This window comes from Cervus elaphus, chromosome 30, assembly GCF_910594005.1.
Source record: "Cervus elaphus chromosome 30, mCerEla1.1, whole genome shotgun sequence".
NCBI classification, from domain to species: Eukaryota; Metazoa; Chordata; class Mammalia; order Artiodactyla; family Cervidae; genus Cervus; species Cervus elaphus.
Window position 1 is genome coordinate 6,937,506 of NC_057844.1, and position 23,763 is coordinate 6,961,268.

Genomic DNA, 23,763 nt, shown 5'->3' on the forward strand with positions numbered 1-23,763 from the left:
AAGGCTTAGGTATCATGTGTGTTCTCAGACAAGCAGTCCTCCTACGGTATTTCTGCTTTGAATGCTTGTCATGAACGTGATAGGCAGGAAGCCATGGCAACTGGAAATATATGAAAGGCATCAGAGAGCAAAGCTAAGCCACTTTGCCGCTATGACAAATACTATATTTGCGTTTTCCTGCTTTACCTAAATTAAAGCTTTCAAATCAGTCTGTGTAGACTTTTTTTTAAATTAATACTTCTCTTTGAAAGATAATCACACCCCCTCAAGGACTGGTGGAAGAAAACAGACAAAGTCATACATTAATTTAGCCTCTGTTTTTTCAAGTAATTTCTTAAAAAAAAAAAAAAGAAAGAAAGCAATGAATAAATACAATTATAGTTGATATTATTTACTTCCCAATGGAAATACATGTTGCACACAAAAAGTTATGTATAATAAGAAAATAAGTATTTAAACGTCTATTAACTATAGCTTGGGATTGCATTAGTTATTTCTCTGCACAATTAAACAAATGTTTAATTGAGCTTAAACTCAGACTTCAAAAACTAAAACTAACAAAGGAACTACATCAGATATAGAATTTCACAGAATGTTTCTGCTATCTCTCAAGCCTTTTTTTTTACTTACTTAAAGCAGTATCTTGCTCCATGCAACCTCTATCTTATATAAGGATGATTTCTGGTACAATAGTAGTAAAAATCAGCTTATTTTGGAAGGATTCTGTTCTATATTATATGAACACTTTGGAGACAGCTATATATTGAACACTATAATATTCTTAGCTTATGAATGAAATAAAACAACAGTATACAAATTAAAAAAAAAATAGAATCTTTGCTTCAAATATAAATGTGTTGAGCCCTTGTGGTGAAGACAGTTAACCCTCTGTTTTATGTCCTCCCCTCACTAGAGGACCATATAACTCTGCCCGTTGTTAACTACATATTTGTTTGTCTTTATCAGAAATGACAGAAATGAGATCCTGATGAAGAACTTCTGTCTATAAGCCAGCATCATAGAAAACCTTTGCCTGAGAAGAAGCAGGTTTCATCTGGATTGCACAAGGCAACTATACTAGAGTGGTTAAGCATGAGAGCTCAGAGGACAGTTTACTTGGGTCCAGTTTCAGCACACTTCCTTTAAGCTAGCTTTCCTTCAATATGATGGAGGTTGTAATCACACTCACCAGACAAATTTGCTAAAGGAAAATCACTTAGCAGATCACCTGGTACACAGTAAGCCCTTGATAAATGCTAGCTCTCTCATCATCATCATCATTGCTGTCATCCTCATCATCAAAGGAATTTTTAGAAACTTTAGTTCAGGAGAAAGCATCTTGTTTCTCAGCTCAGTTCTTTCAGTAATTTGGCAGAGTACAAGTAGAAAAAATTGGATATAAGTACTCTTGCAAAAACTTTACAGAAAATTTTACGTACTAAAGGTTTTCTAAGTTTTAATTATTTTTAATAGAACAGCATTAATTTGAGAGTAGAGATTCTACAGACAGGGTACAATACAAATTTCTTGTTTTTAAATCTTTCTTAATTAACTTTGCATGGCTACTTTTAGCACTTCTAGTAGATTTCTCATTCTTGTGTTAGAAGTTATCCTGAACTTCAGATAGCCTTTTTTTTTTTTATTAGTTGGAGGCTAATTACTTTACAATATTGTAGTGGGTTTTGTCATACACTGATATGAATCAGACATAGATTTACATGTATTCCCCATCCCGACCCCCCCTCCCACCTCCCTCTCTACCTCATCCCTCTGGGTCTTCCCAGTGCACCAGGCCTGAGCGCTTGTCTCATGCATCCAACCTGGGCTGGTGATCTGTTTCACCCTTGATAATATACATATTTCGATGCTGTTCTCTCGAAATAGCCCACCCTCGCCTTCTCCCACAGAGTCCAAAAGTCTGTTCTGTACATCTGTGTCTCTTTTTCTGTTTTGCTTATAGGGTTATCGTTGCCATCTCTCTAAATTCCATATATATGTATTAGTATACTGTATTGGTCTTTATCTTTCTGGCTTACTTCACTCTGTATAATAGGCTCCAGTTTCAACCATCTCATTAGAACTGATTCAAATGAATTCTTTTTAATGGCTGAGTAATATTCCATTGTGTATATGTACCACAGCTTCCTTATCCATTCGTCTGCTGATGGGCATCTAGGTTGCTTCCATGCCCTGGCAATTATAAACAGTGCTGCGATGAACAGTGGGGTGCACCTGTCTCTTTCAGATCTGGTTTCCTCGGTGTGTATGCCCAGAAGTGGTATTGCTGGGTCATATGGCAGTTCTATTTCCAGTTTTTTAAGAAATCTCCACACTGTTCTCCATAGCGGCTGTACTAGTTTGCATTCCCACCAACAGTGTAAGAGGGTTCCCTTTTCTCCACACCCTCTCCAGCATTTATTGCTTGTAGACTTTTGGATAGCAGCCTTCCTGACTGGCGTGTAAGATAGCCTTTTAGGGAACTTTCACAAGCTTATATCCAACCACTGTTCTCTGAAAACTAGCAGCAAAGTAGGTGCTATCCTCTCAAGTGAACAGTGCAAGATTTCTTCAGAATGCTTAAGAGGCTAGTGCAAAGACCTGAAAAAAAAAAAGAAAGAAAAGGAAAAAAGTGTTCACTTTGTAAAATCAAGAAAGGTAGCAATGAAGAGTAGTTCCAAGATCAGGCTTGACAACCAGACTGTTTGATTCTGATTTTAGCTTCTCACCTCACTGGCTGTGCATCAGTCAGGATAGGGTAAGTTTGGCTGTGATAATGGACACATGTTAATTTTTTCTTGGCTTAAGATAAAGTTAATTTCTCATTCACAGCTATTTTATCTTCAAGTGTTTGCAAGGGTATTCTCCACATATTCATTCATGAAGGTTTCTGCTTGGCTCACCCTCTAAGATAATAGTGAAGTCGCCCAGTCGTGTCCGACTCTTTGCAACCCCATGGACTGTAGCCTTCCAGGCTTCTCCGTCCATGGGATTCTCCAGGCAAGAATACTGGAGTGGGTTACCATTTCTTTCTCCAGGGGATCTTCCCGACTCAGGGATCGAACCCAGGTGTCCCGTATTGAAGGCGGACGCTTTAACCTCTGAGCCACCAGGGAAGCAAAAGTAGGTAAAAGAAAATATGGTGGATTTTATGCTGGTTTATGATGGTTTATGAAAGCTTATGCCCAGAATTGACAGGTACTTGTACTTACATTGTATTACATAAGCCAAGTATCATTACCACCTTTGAATTTAAGAAGAAGATAGATAATTTTTCTTAAGAAAGAAGACTCAAGCATTAATGAAATAATGAGATAGTCTACTGTATGTAGCTATGTAGTACTAAGCAAACTTTTTACCCTTCACGTTTTTTATTTTTTGTTTTTTTATCAGTGAGAATCATAATAATACCTTTTTCATAAGGTTGCTGTGAGAATCAAATAGGATAATAATTTTAAAACACTAAAGAGGTTAATCAGAACCTGATAAGTGGTTAATGAATGGCTTTTGTTACTCAGATTCCATGTGAGAAAAATCATAACTTAAAAATCAATGTTTCAAGAATAATTAATATTTTAATGATCATTTCACAAGTAATAATTGATATTCACAGCATTGCTTCTGAAGTATTATTATTTTCATTTGAAAAATGATATATTTATTTATGATTGATCAAGTCATGGCTCAAATATAACTCTTCCAGCTCAGAAAATAAGACATATAAACCTTAGGGGGACCAAAATTGAAAAAAAGAGCTAATGAGTCATCTGCTCAGAAAATTATATAGTGCAAAATTTTGCATAAAATTTCAAAATTTTACTGACTCCCTGAAATACGAGTATGTTAAGCACTCCATTTTTATGTAATAAAACAAAAATAGACTCGTGAATACAGAAAGCCAACTAGTAGTTAGCAATAGAAGGGAGGTAGGGGGAAGGAAAAGATAGGAGAAGGGTATTAAGAGGTAAAGACTAGTAGGTATACAATAAGTAAGATACAAGGATGTGAGGTACAATATAGGGAATAGTCTATGGGGATTCTCGAGGCAAGAATACTGGAGTGAGTTGCTACGCCCTCTTCCAGGGGATCTTCCCAGCCCAAGGATCAAACCCAGGTCTCTAGCATTATAGGAGGACTTTTACTGTCTAAGCCACTGGGAAAGCCCTATAATAACTTAGATGGAATATAATCTCTAAAAATATCAGGTCACTATGTTGTATACCTGAAACCAACATAACATTGTAAATCAACTATACTTCAATTAAAAAATAACCCCATTTATAGAAATTCTTTCTGATGGAAAGTCAGCCTTACATTCAACTTGTATTCTGACAATAAAACAGAACATCCATCAGAAAGTTATTTACAGTTTTTAATATACATTGCAACATCTTTAAGAGGTGAATAGAAGTACCATTAATTATTTTGCAAAACTACTTGAACAAAGTAATAAATCCATTAGCTGTCTAATGGGAGTAACTTCATGCTAAAAATAAAGATTAATCAATGAGTCCTATGAGTGGAACTTATGATTGTATGAAATGAGCCTAATTCTATGCTCAAACTCTAGTCTATCATCTTACCAGTGAATATTTCAACTTACCTATCTGGTTTTAGTAATGGTCTTCAAATATCTAGCTATGAAAATGGAATATTCTTAATCTTATTGAAAAGTAAACTACCTGTTTTATACTTATTGTAGTAGATAGTGAACAGAGATGCCCAATATTAATCCCTACCTTCTTTCATCAAGATATAGTCTTGGGACTTCCCTGGTGGTACCGTGTATAAGAATCTGCTGCCACTGCAGGGACAAGGGTTCACTCCTTGGTCCAGGAAGATTCCACATGACATGAAGCAACTAAGCATGTGTGCCACAACTACTGAGCCCATGTGCCTGGAGCCCAAGCTTTGCAACAAGAAAGACCACTGTGGTGAGACACCCGTGCACCATGAGGAAGAGTAGCCCCTACTTGCCACAGCTAGAGAAATCCTGCATGTAGCAGCAAACACCCAACAAGCCAAGAATAAGTAAATAATTTTTAAAAAGATGCAAAGTCTTTACTTCTAATTTTAAATATGAGCTGGCCTTCTTTAACAAAAAAAAAAAAAACACAAAACTGTGGCAAAAACAATGACTTTAACTCTATCTGTGCCTAAGCTTTAAGAAGCCTGGGGTCTTGCAGTGTTCTCTGGGGAAGGGAGCCTTCTTGTAAGAAGAATGACTAACTTAAGGCAATGTGCTATAAGTCCCAAACTGCCATGTGGAGACACCCTGTACAAAAACACTAGAGGCCAGATGTGCATGAAGCTGTCTCTGATTTTCAAGGCAGCCTGGCCATCTGATGAGTGCAGGTGAGTGATTTCAGCTGGTGCCTTACAGAAGAAACATCTAGCACAGAGAAGAGCCGATGTGGCAGAGCCTAGCCAAATCAGAACTGCAAAAGAATAGCAAACTGATGTCTGTTGCAAGCCATGAAGTTTCTGGGTGACTTGTTATATTGCAATAAATAATTGAAGCATGTATTCAATATGCATAGTTTAAATGATCTTACCTATAGAGATTTGTTAGTTAAATAAAATGGAAAGCTTAGCTCTCAGGAAATAAAAAGCTTATTTTGATTGTTCAATCAGACAGTTGTTTTCTTTCATGTTGTTTTCAAGATATGTATGTATTCTTTTTAAAAATACATAATGATTTTTCAGTATTTACAAATTGATTTTAAAACTCAAAAATATGCCTGAAAATGAAATGTCTTTAAAATGAAACCTGGAAAATGAATATTTGTAAACAGAGTAAAATAATGACTTTTATATATCTAGTTCATAATTATAAGCATGTCACTTAGTTATTCCAAATCCTTTCTTGTATGTTTAGTATGGATTCTAGATAGATCCATGTTTAATTTTCTGATCACATTTCCCTATATTGATTTCTTCTCTTTTTGTAATATTGACTAGTTCTGTCTCCTTTCAAACACATTCTTTCAATATTCTATGCATTATTGCAACTCCTGTCCCTACCCTACTTGACTTTCTTAGGTATTCTTAGCTTTTTCTCAAAACTGCACTTAAGTTCAGCCGTATCTGTGAATCTTTCTGTGAAATCACCTATCAAAACTTAATCATACCATCATCTATTGTATTATTATCTATTGTTGTGTAACAGCATTATCATAAATATAGTAGCTTGAAACACCACATGTCTCACAGTTTCTGCAAATCTTGGCCAAAACTTAGTTGAGTTCTCTGCTTCATGAGTCTACAAAACTGAAATCAAGGTGTTGACCATGACTACAGTCTCATATGTTGCTTGTCTGGGGAAAGATTTGCTTTCAAGCCCACGTGATTCTGGACAGCTTAGTTCCTTGTAGACTTGTAAACTGAGAACCTTGGTTTCTTGCTGGTTGTTGCCTAGAAGTCACCCTAATTTGCTTATCATGTGGTCCTTTTCATAGGCCAACTCTCCACCTAGCATCTTGTTTCTTCAAAGACAACAGGGGAGAAGGTGTTTCAGGAAAACAGACATTGTAATCTTATGTAGTATCATCACTAAACTGACATCAATCATTATTATGAACTGAATATTTGTGTCCCCCAAAACATACATATATTGACACCATAATCCCCAGTGTGATGGTACTTGAGATGGGGCTTCTAAGAAAGTAATTAAATGAGGTTATAAAAACAGAGCCCTGGTTCCATAAGAAGAGACAGCAGAGAGCAGATTCTCATTTTTCCTCTGTGCATATGCACCAAGGAAATGCCATGTGAGAAGGCAGTGAGAAGGTGGCCAATACATAAGCCAAGAAGAGAACCCTCACATGAAACCAAATAGGCCAGAATCTTGAACATGAATTTTTCCAGCCTCTGGATATGTGAGAAATAAATGATGTATAAAACACTCAGCTACTTTTCTACAGTAGCCCCCCACATTAATTACCTCCAAAACATTATTTTGATTAAAACAAATAAAGGGTCCCACTCATATTCGAAGAGAGGGAATTTAAGCAAGACATCAATAGCAAGAGGTGGAGATCATGTAGGCTACATTAGAGCTTGTCTAGCACTATTCCATTTTATTTTTTGTTACTCTATTATGCATGCATCTTACTTTGGGACATAAGGAAACCTTTAGGACTATTCTCATGTATTCCTAAGGTGCTTCTTAGAACATTTGTGCTTTCTGGCCCTATTTGAATTCTGTCATAATCATGCAAGTGGAAGATACTGTGTCATTTTCGAATGGCAGATTTAAAAGCCAGTGGTTGATTCACCTTGTTTTTTGTCTTTTCCCCACTTGCTTTGATGATTATGAAAGCACGCCACAAAATAGACTCTGCCAACCTGGATCCTGGGACTACTATTATGTGTATACTTCTCCCCTCAAACTCTATTTGACAAGTAGTATGAATAAGGAAATGATTTTTATTGGGTGAACTAATGAGCCTCTAAGTGAAATCAAATCCCTTATAATTTTGCAGTGGAAGTGAGAAATAGATTTAAGGGACTAGATCTGATAGACAGAGTGCCTGAAGAACTATGGACAGAGATTCATGACATTGTACAGGAGGCAGTGATCAAGACCTTCTTCAAGAAAAAGAAATGCAAAAAGGCAAAATGGCTGTCTGAGGAAGCCTTACAAATAGCTGTGAAAAGAAGTAAAAGAGAAAGGAGAAAAGGAAAGATATACCCATTTGAATGCAGAGTTCCAAAGAATAGCAAGGAGAGATAAGAAAGCCTTCCTCAGCGATCAGTCGAAAGAAATAGAGGGAAACAGTAGAATGTGAAAGACAAAAATCTCTTCAGGAAAATTAGAAATACCAAGGGAACATTTCATGCAAAGATGGACACAATAAAGGGCAGAAATGGTATGGACCTAACAGAAGCAGAATATATTAAGAAGAGGTGGCAAGAATACACAGAAGAACTGTATAAAAAAGTTCTTCATGATCCAGATAATCATGATGGTGTGATCACTCACCTAGAGCCACACATCCTGGAGTGTGAAGTCAAGTGGGCCTTATGAAGCATCACTATGAAACAAGCTAGTGGAGGTGATGGAATTCCAGTTGAGCTATTTCAAATCCTAAAAGATGATGCTGTGAAAGTGCTGCACTCAATAGGCCCTCAAATTTAGAAAATGCAGCAATGGTCACAGGTCTGGAAAAGGTCAGTTTTCCTTCCAATCCTAAAGAAAGGCAATGCCAAAGAATACTCAAACTACCGCACAATTGCACACATTTCACATGCTAGTAAAGTAATGCTCAAAATTCTCCAAGCCAGGCTTCAACAGTATGGGAACTGAAAAGTTTCAGATGTTCAAGGTGGATTTAGAAAAGGCAAAAGACCCAAAGATCAAATTGCCAACATCTGTTGCATCATCAAATAAGCAAAAGAGTTCCAGAAAAACATCTACTTCTGCTTTATTGACTCTTTCAAAACCTTTGACTGTGTGGATCACAACAAACTGTGGAAAATTATTAAAGAGATGGGAATACCAGACCACCTGACCTGCCTCCTGAGAAATCTGTATGCAGGTGAGGAAGCAACAGTTAGAACTGGACATGGAACAACAGACGGGTTTCAAATGGGAAAAGGGATAGGTCAAGGCTGTATACTGTCACCCTGTTTATTTAACTTATATGCAGAGTACATCATGAGAAATGCTGGGCTGGATGAAGCACAAGCTGGAATCAAGATTCCTGGGAGAAATATCAATAACCTCAGATACACAGATGACACCACCCTTATGGCAGAAAGTGAAAAGAACTAAAGAGCCTCTTGATGAAAGTGAAAGAGGAGAGGGAAAAAGTTGGTTTAAAATTAAAATTCAGGAAACTAAGATCATGGCATCTGGTCCCATCACTTCATGGCAAATAGATGGGGAATCAGTGGAAACAGTGAGAGACTTTTTTTTTTGGGGGGGGGGTTCCAAAATCACTGCAGATGGTGACTGCAGCCATGAAATTAAAAGACACTTGCTCCTGGGAAGAAATGTTATGACCAACCTAGACAGCATATTGAAAAAGTATAGACATTACTTTGCCAAGAATGGTCTGTCTAGTCAATGCTATGGTTTTTCCAGTAGTCATGTATGAATGTGAGCATTGGATTATAATGAAAGCTGAGTGCTGAAGAATTGATGCTTTTGAACTGTGGTGTTGGAGAAGAATCTTGAGAGTCCCTTGGGTTGCAGGGAGATTGAACTAGTCCATCCTAAAGAAATCAGTCCTGAATATTCATTGGAAGGACTGATGTTGAAGCAGAAACTCCAATACTTTGGCCCCTCGATGTGAAGAACTGACTCATTTGAAAAGACCCTGATGTTGGGAAAGATTGAAGGCGGGAGGAGAAAGGGACAGCAGAGGATGAGATGGTTGGATGGCATCACCGACTCAATGGACATGAGTTTGAATAGACTCTGGGAGTTGGTGATGGATAGGGAGACCTGGCATGCTGTAGTTCATGGGATCGCAAAGAATCCAACATGACTGAGTGACTGAACTGAACTGAGAGAAGTAAAAAAGCTGGCTTAAAGTGCCACATTCAAAACACCAAGATCATGGCAGCTGGTCCCATCACTTCATGGAGAAAAAGGGAAAAAAGTGGAAACAGTGACAGGTTTTATTTTCTTGGGCTCCAATATCACTGCAGATGGGGACTGCAGGTACAAAATTTAAAGATGCTCCTTGGAAGGAAACTATGACAAACCTAGCCGGCATATTAAAAAGTAGAGAAATCACATTTTGTTGACAAAGGTCCACGTAGTCAAAGCTATGGTTTTTCCAGTAGTCATGTATGGATGCGAGAGTTGTACCATAAAGAAAGCTGAACCCTGAAGAATTGATGTTTTTGAATTGTAATACTGGAGAAGACCCTTGAGAGTCGCTTTTACTGCAAGGAGATCAAACCAGTCAATCCCAAAGAAAATTAACCCTGGATATGCATTGGCAGTACTGATGCTGAAGCTGCAGGTCTAATACTTTGGCCACCTGATGTGAAGGGATGACTCGTTGGAAAAGACCCTGATGCTGGGAAAGATTGAAGGCAAAAGGAGAAGGGGGTGGCAGATGATGGGAAGATTAGATAGCATCACCGACTCAATGGCCATGAATTTGAGCAAGCTCCAGGAGATAGTGGAAGACAGGGGAGCCTGGCTTGCTGGAATCCATGGAGTCACAAAGAGTCAAACATGACTTTGTGACTGAACAACAGTTATTAGAATGTTAGATACTTTTGTTATTGCAGTTTAAATAAAATCAGCCTGATATAGAGTTTTGTACATTTTTAAAAATTGTTATAGATTTACTCCAGTAGATCTTAACTGAAGTTGTCAAAAGAATCATCTCTGCTTTGTTCACCCCATGACTCCCAGTCTTTAATAAGTATTAGGCATATGGTAGAAATTCCACCAATACTTTTTAAATGAATGAGAAGGTAAATAAATGCATCTGACTCTGTTTCACTGATTCTTTTATACATTTGCCTCTTTCTTCTTGGGATATATCAGATATTTCATAACTTCTATCAAATTATACTGATTACTTATCTTGATGATTTCAGCATCCTGTTAACTCATTTCAAACATTAGTTTCACAGTCTCTTGACTTGTATTCTAATAAGAGTGATCTGATTGTTAGGTAACTTCTTCATATGAACACTCATAACCAGAGTGTTCTCATTTTCTTCACCTAAAATTTCTCAGTCCCTCCTGCTGAATCTCTCCTGCTCTCTTCCTCCTTTTTACTGCCTTATTTATAAAAAAAAAAAGAAGCTGAAACTTACACCGCATTGTAAATCAGCTATACTTCAATTAAAAAGAAAAATAAAAAGCTGTTTAATTTGATCCTAACCTCCAATTCCTTGAACTCTGTACAAGTTTAACAGTTCGTTAACAATTATTACACCAACCCCACCATTACTGTTGCTATATTTTCCTGTGTGTTATGAACATCTCGGTCAAAAAAACACAATATAATTCCCTGAAGTCCTTCAGATTCTAAACTCCTCTCACTTTCTTCTATAACTGCATTGTAAATATGCATTTTGAAACTGATCAGAGATTTTCCCCCTTCTCCTGGCCTTGAGATGTAGAATTCAATTGAGAACTCACTGAAGTGCTTTGATTAGCATCTATGTAAATCTTGCAGGACCTATATTATATTATGAATAGATTTTACTGTGTTCACATCTCACTTTTGACTGTGACTTATTCAAGGATGCTTTACTATTTTTATTCATTTGTATGTGTGTGTGCATCACTCATAATCCAACATAGTGGATAATACTAACAATTTATAAGTAAGTATAGAAATTTAAAGTGCAATAATATTAAACACAACTATCAATAATTTATACATACATTTGTTCTGGAATGCAAACCACTAAAAGACATATCTTCAGAAGTTCATACTTGTTCGATAAGGCTGGATGAAACTGAGGGTGAGCTAATATTTACATTTAAGAGCCTAACTTAAAGACATGGGTCAATTTAAATTCCGTGAGCCAATTTTCTCATGTGTTAAGCAGAAAAAGTATATTAAACATGTCATTCAGTAGATATAAAAATTAAATGAGATAATGCCTTGCACATACGTTATGAATTGTCAAGTCCCATGCAAATACAAAGTAATAAAAGCCAAGTTTTTTAGCACTCTGCAGAAACCAGTTGCCTCTTGAGTGTATGTATTTTTCTAACACCTATGAATTTTCTGTCATCCTCTCTTGCTGCTGAATGGAAGATACAAATAATAGACACTAAAAGTCTTTGTCCCTGAATTTTGAAAGTCTGTAGGTAGGATTTTTTTTTTTTTTTAATGTATACAGAAAACAAAATATGACAGGATAATTTTATGTTCTCTAATACTGGCATCAAAAATATGTCAGAAAAACAAGCTTAGGAAAATATGCCTGTTAAGTTCAAAAAGGTGGTTATTTAATACTATATTTTGGAGAATTTGTATAAAAATAGCTCATTTGTGAGAAAATGTAATCACTCTTATGTTACAAAAGTCACAGAATCTTTATACAATATTCTAACAAAAGTGGTTTTATCTCTTAGAGCTACAAAGAACTATTTTTGCTACCTTCCTGATTACACTAAACCTCATAAAATTGTTGGTATATCTATTTCTAACTATATTATATTTTCAAATTTACAAAAAGAGAGAAAAACTATATCTTCTTTCAGAGACCAAATTATACATGTCATACAAAAGAATTTAAAAATAAATTACTGAATCAGTTGCTGATGTGAGAAAATTGTATATGGAAATTTTATTTTGATATATTCTCACTCCAGTAACAAGACCTGCTTAAGGGTACAAGCTACCTATCTCATAGTGTCAGGAATTTTGAGTTTGTTGTGATAAATTCTCAATAGTTTTCTTTAAAATATGTTAAAGAAAATCAATTTAGGCAAATTTTAATGAGCCATATTTTAAATGATGTATTTTATCCATACATTCATATTTGATTCACAAGTGAGAGTTTAGTAGTTTTGTAGCTTTTAAAAAATCACAGTTATGTAGTATATTGTTTCTCATATTTTGGTTATAGATGAAAATATAATATCCTTACCATATTGGAGTAATTCTCAGATTTCTTGTTTACCCTTTAGGGTACTACAAAATAACTAATACATGCACTCAGAGAAGGTAAGGAATATTTAAGGGAAAATGCAGTAAATCACTTCTGTTGTAACCAACTCCAGGTTGAGCTTACATAACTTTATGTTGAGCTTACATAACTGTACGTAACAAGTTTAAAAGTCCCAAACGTCCTCAAAGTTTCAGTCAGCTCATATTCCCTGTGATTTTATGCTTTAAGATAGGTGTCCTAATAATAATGTAGGTAAAATAATTCAAAACAGTAAGTCAAAAGGCAAATACACTAATTTCTGCTTTGTCATTACCTGATTTGGGGGAAAAAGGTTTCTGGCTTTTTGTTTCAATTAAAAGTCTGTTTATGCTTCTATAGTGACACACTCCTTGCTCTAAAATTCAACCAATACTTAGGTAATTATCAACCACAGATTTTTTTTGTGGCTGTATATATGGGGGGAAGTTGTTAAAAACATACATCTAGTTTGATCACTATTTGTTATCAGGGAAGGTGATATGCAACATAGTTGTAAAGGAGGAGAATAAAAAGGCAGAGACTTTGCAAACAGAAGAAGTCATTGTTAAATTAAGGAATTTGGAGAAAATAACTTAGTCATTGACGATCAACAAATTTTGCCTCAACTCTGTCATCTCTCTGACTTAACTGCCCTAGATAGATAAACAACAAGATCCTAATGTATCACCCAGGGAGCAATATTCAATATACTGTGATAAACCATAATGGAAAAGAATATAAAGAATGTATATATATGTATAATGGAATCACTTTGCTAAACAGCAGACACTGGGGCAACATTGTAAATCAACTATGCTTCAGTAAAAATATAATTAGTTAAAAAAGAAAAGTCAATGATATTTCCTAATGGAGCTATATTGTGTATAATATAAACATTTTGTATATATGTACTACCTATATAATGTGTATAGATGTACTATAAATATGTGAGTATGAGTGTGTGTGTTTGTGTGTCCTTTATATGAGCTAAAGATGTTGCCACTATTTTTGTTTTGCTGTATAGCTATTGAAATTTTAGTTAGGATATTATTAAATAAAAATATGGTAAATGAAGAATGACTTTTTCTTTATATCATGATTTTTTGTTTTGAACATCTAAAATGTTTTTAATACTGTTGTGGGTACCACAGAAGATATAAAAATAATGCAAATTATGTAAGTCATGGAAACTATTTTAGGAGATTTACACTTTGACTGCCTCCACAAATTAGGGTCTCTTGAATTAGATTGTTGCATAGTAAATTATATCTAGGTTAACTATAAAGATATTTAGCAACCTAAAGAATGGCATACCTATAGTTGCAAGTGACTTTGGATAGACTTGTTGAGCATTAATAAGTATTACTGAGATAATTGGCATTTCATATGCTACTTTATTAGCTATAATTTGACATTAAAAAAAATTCTGAAACATGAAGACAGAAGTGAGTAGTAGCAGCACTAAGGTCTCTTACAATTTTGCCTTCATGTCCTTTATTATTAGATTCTCCCAGGCACTGATCACTCTTCAGGGCTGACATTTCCTATGCAATTTATACACTACTCTAGTCTTAAGATTTATTTATTAAAGACCTTGCATTAAAACACATAAATTTGGTTTCTTTAGAAGTCAGTCAGATTGAAGAGGGCAGTTAAAGGGATAAATGTTATGTGGTAAGTTTTAGAAGGCATTGTCCCTGAGAATAAATAATTTTTGAATTTATGGTTATGACTATGGTTTCCACTCAAGGTTAGGTTTTCTTCTCTCTTGCACCTTTGTAAATTCAGTTATAATTTACTAATATTAGCCAATATGGTTTGGAGTGATACTCTACCTGATCCATTTCCCCCGAATCATTTCTTCCTTATTTGCTTGACTGAAGATTAAGGAAACTGTAAGGTCTTCTTAGTTTTAAAGATCCAACTGAGGATGGGAGTGAGGCTCAAGATAACCTTCATTGTTATCTTTGAGAGGGCAATGCATAATGGATGATAAATACTTATATTACAATTTTCATATATTTAAGTCTATTTTTCCACCAAATTCAAACTGGCCAGTACAGCGTTTACAGAAGGGGATGAATAAACAAAAAACAGAGTAAAGCAAAACAGACTCAGAGAAATGAGAGCCAGCATATTAAGGTTCTATACTCTTTATTGTTCTCTGAGTAAATCTTTTATAAAGCTATCATGAACAACAAAAAGGAGTAAATATTTCATCAGGGAAACCTTTTGTAAATGATATACTCTTCTGTAAGTCCAATGATTTTTAAAAGTTATTTTAAAAGTCAAAAATGTATTTTCTCTTTCTTAAGTATGCAAAATAGTACTAATTGCACTAATTTACAAACAACCAAATCCTATATAGGTAGTTATTATGATGGTCTTATTTTTAATCATTGAGTGAACTTGTGGATATCATATATATTCACCTTTATTATAGTTTTTGGAGGTTATGTGGACTTATACAATACTTTGGTCACATATTTTCTCAGAATAACTGATATTAGTCAATTGAACAGAATTAATGTTTTCTATAAAACATAATTATGACTCTGTGAGTAATCAAATGGTAACAGCTTTATTTATTCTTTCTAAAATACGTATTTGTGATGATGGCTAGAAGTGTGAATACTTTTCATAATCTTTAAATAAATAATTCTTGCTCTAGTTTTATATTTTATTAGATTGTTTCATACATAATAAGAATAGAGAAGGTTCTAACTTAAACTCACAAAACTAGAAAATTTGTAGTGAGACATCATTTTGTTCTAAGTCACACCATTGTGTTTAATTAGTATCATTTCTGTAATAGGGGTCTAACTGAATTTATTTGCATAAGTGTTGCACTACTTTACTGAAATGGAGAGAGGAAAACATTCAGGAAAGAAGAGATTTAGTTTTAAGTGGAAATATACTTTTATATTCACTCACATAATATTACTCATGGCTAACCATTCCCTTAACGTAGCTGATGTACTTATAGGTGGATAATTAAGGCATATATCAAGTTATATTTCTATTGTTTTAATATTTTAAAGACTGGGGAACAAAACAAAACTAAACTAAACAAAAGCAAACTACCAATATTGGTGAGGTTCTACCAATATTTCACTTGAATTACTTTTAATTAATTTCCACTTTAAAATTACTTATTTGATAACACAGCTGTATCATTGAACTTTATTTAAATTCCTTGCAATTTCTTTCAAAACCCAAAAAGAACGCTACCACTGCATTTAATGCATACTACTTTCAAAAAATACTATATCTGGAAAGGGTTATTAAAATATCTTTAATTCTAAAAATATAAATACATGAATCAATTTCTACAGATTACTGGAAATATTTCTTAGGAGTCAAGTAGAAATACACCCAACATTTCTATTATCTCACAATCAATAATATGATACTATAATATTTTTGGAGAAATTTTTCTTAATCTCTGCATGTTTTAATCTTTTCAATTTATTTTATAATGCACTTTTCAATGTTTATATCAGCAGTGTTCTCTTAAGATTATCGACTGTAATAACACAGTATTGTCCCAAGTATGATTTTTCATGTTTTTTCTTTTCCAAACAACTTCTTGCGTTGGTGGTTTAATCGCTAAGTTGTGCCCAAATTTTGCAACCGCATGGACTGTAGCCCACCAGGCTTCTCTGTCCATAGGATTTTCCAGGCAAGAATACTGGATTGGGTTGCCATTTCTCTTTCCAGAGGATCTTTCCAACCTAGGGATCAAATCTGGGTCTCTTCCATTGCAGGCAGACTCTTCACAGACTGTTGTTCTGTCACCCAGGTGTATCCAACTATTTGCAACCCCATGGATTGCAGCATGCCAGCCCTCCCTGTCCTTCACTATCTCCTGAAGCTTGCCTAAGTTCATGTCCTTTGCATCAGTGATGCCATCCAGCCATCTAATCCTCTGGTGCCCCCTTTTCCTTCTGCCCTCAATCTTTCCCAGTATCAGGGACTTTTCATAGATTACAATAATTCACATTCCAGAGCTTCAGAAAGTGGAAATTTCCTTCATAACCATTCAGTGACTGAATTTGGGAAGATAAGACCTCCATTCTCAGTATAATTTACTGTGGACAGATATATAACAACTTTGTATTGAATAACAAGCCTCATTATTAATTTTCTTTGAATAATTATGAGAATTTCTATTTGCATCACATAATTCAGGACTTAAATTTCTTTGTGCTATTTTTTGGAAATATCTACAGCTATTGGAGTAAACAATTCAGCTGCAGAAATCATGGCTTGTATATTTTCTCAAGAGCCCATATTTCCTTACTAATTACCTAGATATATAATACTTATGCTGCATAACATAAGTGACTAATAGACTCTGAAGACAGAGGACAAACTTCAATGCTATGGCATATAAATCAGCTTATTGCAAATTCCTGAAATTATAATCATACGAGATACGTCTTGAAAACAGCACTCTGTGGTCTGCCAATTTTGGAAAATGCTGCATAAAAGATGCCTAATTAAGAGATTAATAATGGATAGGCTGGAGGCTTTGAGTTATTCTGTCTTAGGGAAAACTATATACTCTTCATTTATCTAGCATTTTTCAATTTATTCACATAATAATATTTTTTCTTATAATATCTAACCACAGTATGAAGGTTCTACAGACATTCAATCAAAAATACTAATAAACTAGTTCATCTTCACGTTTCACTGCTTTGTCCTTAGAGAGAAAAAAACAAGGCCCTTTTTCAGACCTGTAATATTAATTTGCTTCTACTTTCAGGGACAAGCCACTGATACTCTTTTCTTCACCTTATTCCTTACACTTAAAATATCTCTATTTATTTCTTCCATCTAATTTACAAATGTATGCAAGATCTCTTAATGCTATACAATTTTAAAGTATATTTTATGATTCCAAATTACCAAAATAATAAAGTCAAATTCTTTGGCATATCAAACATCATTTATAATCTGCCTTTCTAAACTTTGCTACCTTCCTTCATGCTCTGATATTTTAGCCACACAGCAATATCTCCCATATACATTGTGGGTTTCTCACTTTTTTTCCCCAGTGCTGTCTCTTTCTAGAAAAAAAAAAAAAAAAAAAACAACTTTCCCTTTTCCAGATGATTCAATACTACTCAATCATATACTTTCTCATATTTTACTATTTCTAGAAAGCTTTCCCTATTTTTTTTTTTTTTTCTTTTTTTCCTCACTGGGGATAATAAGTTTTTTCTTTCTGAATAACTTACAGTCTTTAGTACAAATCACTTTAGGTCTGTGTACAAGATAATTATTCAAATATCTTGTTGGTTAGACCCTCTCTGAGGGAAAAGACTTTTACCATATTATCTTGTAGAATCAATGATCATCACTTAACTCAACATTTACTGTTGTTGTTCAGTTGCTCCGTCTTTTCGACTCTCTGCAACCCAATGGACTGCAGCACGCCAGGCTTCCCTGTCCTTCACCATCTCCCAGAGCTTGCTCAACTCAATGTCCATTGAGTCGGTGATGCCATCCAACCATCTCATCTTCTGTCGTCCCCTTCTCCTCCTGCCTTCAATCTTTCCCAGCATCAGGGTCTTTTCAAGTCAGTCAGTTCTTCACATCGGGTGGCAAACTATTGGAGTTTCAGCTTCAGCATCAGTCCTTCCAATGAATATTCAGGACTGATTTCCTCTAGGATGAACTGGTTTGATCTCCTTGCAGTCCAAGGGTATCTCAAGAGTCTTCTCCAACACCACAGCTCAAAGGCATCAATTCTTCAGTGCTCAGCTTTCCTTCTAGTCCAGCTCTCACATCTGTACAACTGGAAAAACCATGGCTTTGAGTATATGGACCTTTGTCAGGAAAGTCCTGTTGCTGTTTTCTAATATGCTGTCTAGATTTGTCATAGCTTTCCTTCCAGGGAAGAAGCATGGTTTCATACCATGGGCTGCAGCCACCATCCACAGTGATTTTGGAGCCGAAGAAAATGAAATCTGTCACTGTTTCCATTTTATCCCCCATCTATTTAGAATTTTTAAAATAAAATAATTAGTTTTTAAATTTTCTGTCTTGAAATTAAAAAAAACATATTTTGTTCAATAGACTGTATTAGAAAAGAGTTAGCATTTACTTTTTTTTTTGTGTGTGTGTGCTTTAACTTTTATGGAAGGTGCTCTTTGGGCTTCCCAGGTAGCTCAGTGGTAAAGAATTTGCCTTCCAGGCAGAAGACATATGTTTGATCCCTGGGTAGGGAAGATCCCATGGAGAAGGAAAAGACAAACTACTCCAGTATTCTTGCTTGGAAAATTCTGTGGACAAAGCAGTCTGGCGGGCTACAGCCCATGGGTGTGACTGAGACTGTACACATGTTCATTTTTATTTCACAAAAATTAAATCAAAAGGAATCATAAACCTGAATGTAAAATGAAAAATTATAAAACTTCTAGGAGACATCACGAGGGAAAATCTAGATAACCTTGAACATGGGGATGACTTTAGATACAACACCAAAAACAGGACCTATGAAATAATTGATAATCTAGACTTCAGTAAAATTAAAGACTCATGCTCTGTGAAATATGATGTCAAGAGAATAGGAATACAAGCCACAAACTGGAAAAAATATTTGCACAAAAGAACACATTTGAGTCAGTTCTAATGAGGTGGATGAGCCTAAAACCTATTATACAGCATGAAGTAAGTCAGAAAGAGGAAGACAGATATTGTATATTAACTCGTATGTAAGGAATTCAGAAAGAAGGCGCTGATGAGCCTGTTTACAGGGCAGCAAAGGAGACACAAATATAAAGGACAGACTTCTGGGGTGGGATGATTTGAGAGAGTAGCCCTGAGGCACGTACATTACCACGTGTAAAACAGACAGCAGGAGGGAATTCGGGGTACGACTCAGCGAACCAATGTGGGTGCTCTGTGACAATTTAGACGGGTGGGATGTGGAGGGAGGTGGGAGGCAGTTTCAAGAGGGAGGAGACATATGTATACCTATGACGGATTCATGTTGATGTATGAAACAATCACAATATGCATAGTAATTATCCTCCAACTGAAAAAAAGAAAAACACGTTTGATGAAAGGCTGCTACCCAAATATACCAAAAAAAAAAAAAAAAAACCAAAAAAACTCTTTTAAAACTCAACAAGAAAACAAGCAACCCAATTAAAAAAAATAGGCCAAAGACCTTAACAAACATCTCATCAAAGAAGACACACGCCAATAAGCATATGAAATGATGCTCCACATCATACATCATTAAGAAAATATAGATGAAAACAGGAATGGAAATAGCTGTACATTAAAATGACCAAAATCTGGTACCCTGACAATGCCAAATGCTGGTAAGGATGCGGAGCAATAGGAAGTCACATTTATGAGTGGGGGGAATGCAAAATCATATAGCCACATTGGAAGACAATTTGGTTGTTTCTTAGAAAACTAAGCATACTCTTACTATGTGATTCAGCAATCACACTAAATGCTATTTATCCAAAATAGGTGAAAATTTGTGTTTACACACACAAAAAAAACATAGATGCTTATAGTGGCTTTAGTTATAATTGCCACAACTTGGAAGCAAGCAAGATGCCCTTCAGGAGGTAAATGGATAAACAAACTGTGGTACAGCCAGACAATGAAATATTCCAGTGCTAAAAATTAATATTATTCATTGCTATCATTTATGGCTTAAGTGTTCCGAAACACATGAAAGAACCTTAAATACATATCACTAAGGAAAGGCAGACTTTACAGTTATATTGTACGTTATAGTTTTAAGAGCGTGCATGATCTTGTAAGTGGTTGAGGACTCGTTAATGTCCATAAAAACAAACAAACAAAAAAAATACATTCAGTTTTTCAGAGAGTTTTCAGAGAGAAAGTATGAAGTCATACATTTTATTTATTTTCTGGAACAAGTAGTACATGTGGAGTTGTAAAGTTTGGGAGGCATTTCTAATGATAAATGATTTTATATTTAAATATACTCATTTAAATGCAGTATTATAAATGTGTTAGGTTGGGCTCCCCAAAGCAGGCAGTGATTCAAGGATTCTTTGGCAAATGATTTATTAAAGACATTCTCCCAGGTAAATCCCATGAAAGATTAGAGGAAGAAGGACAGATTGAGAAGAAGTGAAGGAAGAAGACTTGGGCGAAATTGCAGGAAAAAATCTCACAAAGTGTAGCTTTAGCCTGATGTATCGAGAAAACTGCTGGGGAAACTATGCCTTGGAAACTGTCTTAACCAAAGGTATGTAAGCTGGGTTTTCATCAGCTCTCTCAGGGTTGCTAGGATTGTGCATATGGTGTGATGTATCTCGGAGAAGGAAATGGCAACCCACTCCAGGATTCTCACTTGGAGAATCCCCGGGACAGAGGTGCCTGGTGGGCTGCCATCTATGGGGTCACACAGAGTTGGACATGACTGAAGTGACTTAGCAGCAGCAGCAGCTGTAGTTATGAACCTTTCAGTCAGTTTAGGCTCTCTGGGCTCTAGGACACCAAGGTCACTTCTCTGAAGAGTAGCAGCTACAGGTTATTAGAGGGAAAAGCAAAAGTACACCAAAACTAGGAGAAATGAATACAGAAATGTTATAATGGATCTGAAAGGTTCCAGATGGGACAACAGAAGTGTCCTTTAAAATGAAGTTGACAAAACAGTGTCATCCAAATTTATAAGTAGTAATATTAGACAAAAAGAGAATAGTGATTTCTCCACTTAATGGGGCAGATAGTGAAACACAAGTCTTCTAAGTCCTCTATTTTTTGGGCTTCCTTGGTGGCTCAGACAGTAAAGAATCTACCTGTGATGCAGGAGACCTAGGTTTGATCCCTGGATCATTGAAGATCCCCTGGAGAAGGGAATGGCTACTCACTCCAGTATTCTTGCCTGGAGAATACCACAGAGACAATCTTGGCGGGCTATAGTCTATGGGGTTCCAAAGAGTCGGTCACATTGAGACACATAGAGCATAGTACCTTCTCCACTTAACGGGGCAGATATTGAAACATGAGTCTTCGGAGTCCTCTACATTTTAATGCTATTTATTTATTTATTATTTTTTTTTTCACTTTTTTTTATTTTATTATTTTTTTTTTCCCAGTGGGTTTTGTCATACATTGATATGAATCAGCCATGGATTTACATGTATTCCCAATCCCGATCCCCCCTAATGCTATTTAAAATAGCTCATTTGGTAAAGAATCTGCCGGTAATGCAGAAGACCTTGTTTTGATTCCTGGGTTGGGAAGATCTGCTGGAGAAGGGATAGGCTGCCCACTCCAGTATTCTTGGGCTTACCTTGTAGCTCAGCTGGTAAAGAATCTGCTTGCAATACAGAAGAACTGGGTTTGATCCCTGGGTTGGGAATATCCCCTGGAGAAGAAAGGCTACCCACTCCACTATTCTGGCCTGGAGAGTTCCATGTACTGTATAATTCATGGGGTCACAAAGAATTAGACACGACTGAACAACTTTCACTTCATTTCACTTTAATTACTTGGCTAGGTAACTTATATCACATGTAGGAACAAAGAGATGTGCTTATTATTAATTAAGCTTACCATTAACAACCCTAAATTTCAGTACATCAACATTAAAGAATTCTCTTCTCTTTCAGTTTATTTCAGCTTAGTTGCTCAGCTGTGTCCGACTCTTTGCAACCCCAGGGATTGCAGCCTGCCAGGCTTCCCAATCCATCACCAACTCCCGGAGCTTGCTCACACTCATGTCCATTGAGTTGGTGATGCCATCCAACTATCTTGTCCTCTGTTGTCCCCTTCTCCCCCTGCCTTTAATCTTTCCCAGCATCAGGGCCTTTTCCAGTGAGTGTGTTCTTTGCATCATCTGGCCAAAGTATTGGAGCTTCAGCATCAGTCCATCCAGTGAATATTCAGGACTAATTTCCTTTAAGATTGACTGGTTTGATCTTCTTTCAATCCAAGGGACTCTCAGGATAGCACCACAGTTCAAAAGCATCAATTCTTCACTATTCAACTTTCTTTATGGTCCACCTCTCACATTTATATGTGACTACTGGAAAAATCATAGCTTTGACTAGATGAACCTTTGTCCATAAAGTCATGTCTCTGCTTTTTATTATGCTGTCTAGGTTTGCCCTAGCTTTACTTTCAAGAAACAAGGGTCTTTTAATTTCATGACTGCAGTCACTAACCTCAGTGATTTTGGAGCCCAAGAAAATAAAGTCTGTCAATATTTTCATTTTCCCCATCGATTTGTCATGAAGTAATGGGACTGGATGCCATGGTCTTAGTTTTCTGAATGATGAGTTTTAAGTCCATCTCTTTAAGAATTCTTCACAGTTTGTTGTGATCCACACAGTCAAAGACTTTAGTACGGTCAGTGAAGCAGATGTTTTTCTGGAATTCTCTTGCCTTTTCTATGATCCAGTGGATGTTGGCAATTTGATTTCTAGTTTCTCTGCCTTGGTTCACAAACTGTTGTAACCTAGCTTGGAGAATTTTGCACATTACTTTCCTAGCATGTGAGATGGGTGCAATTGTGCAGTAGTTTGAACATTCTTTGGCATTCTGTTCTCTATTGCTGGTCATTAAAAACTTAGGTTTCTGATCTGTACCTATAGTCTTGAATTCTCTGGGCTGAGAACTTGGCTCCAAAAACCACTCACTATCTTCCTGGGCTGATGGAGGGCCTCTGGCCTTAATCTTTCTCTCCTTTTTGTTTTTTTTTTTTTCTTCAGAATTCCTGGTTTTCATACAATGTCCTAATTTTTGTAATTTTTTGTTTCTTGATCAAATATATCAAAATATTTCCAACATAGAAAACATATCAATTAATGAAATTTTCAGTACCTCCTGAATTGAAAATTTAGGTAACATAATTTTATTACCAAGCAAGATTTTTATACATTTTATTTATCCATTGAATAAGCAAAATAATTCCTCACAGGATAAGTGAAGTTTTAGTTTTATCTAACATTGAACAAATGTATTTGAATAATACTTCAAACTTACAAACTTGGTGTAAAAACTTGCAAAGTTTTAGAAAGGTGACATTTGATAGAATGTTTCCAGATTTTATTGTCTTTTTCCTCCAACCAGCCCCTAGAAACCTACAATTTCAATGTGCACTATTAGGTCCAGGTATGATGTTAAATTTATTGT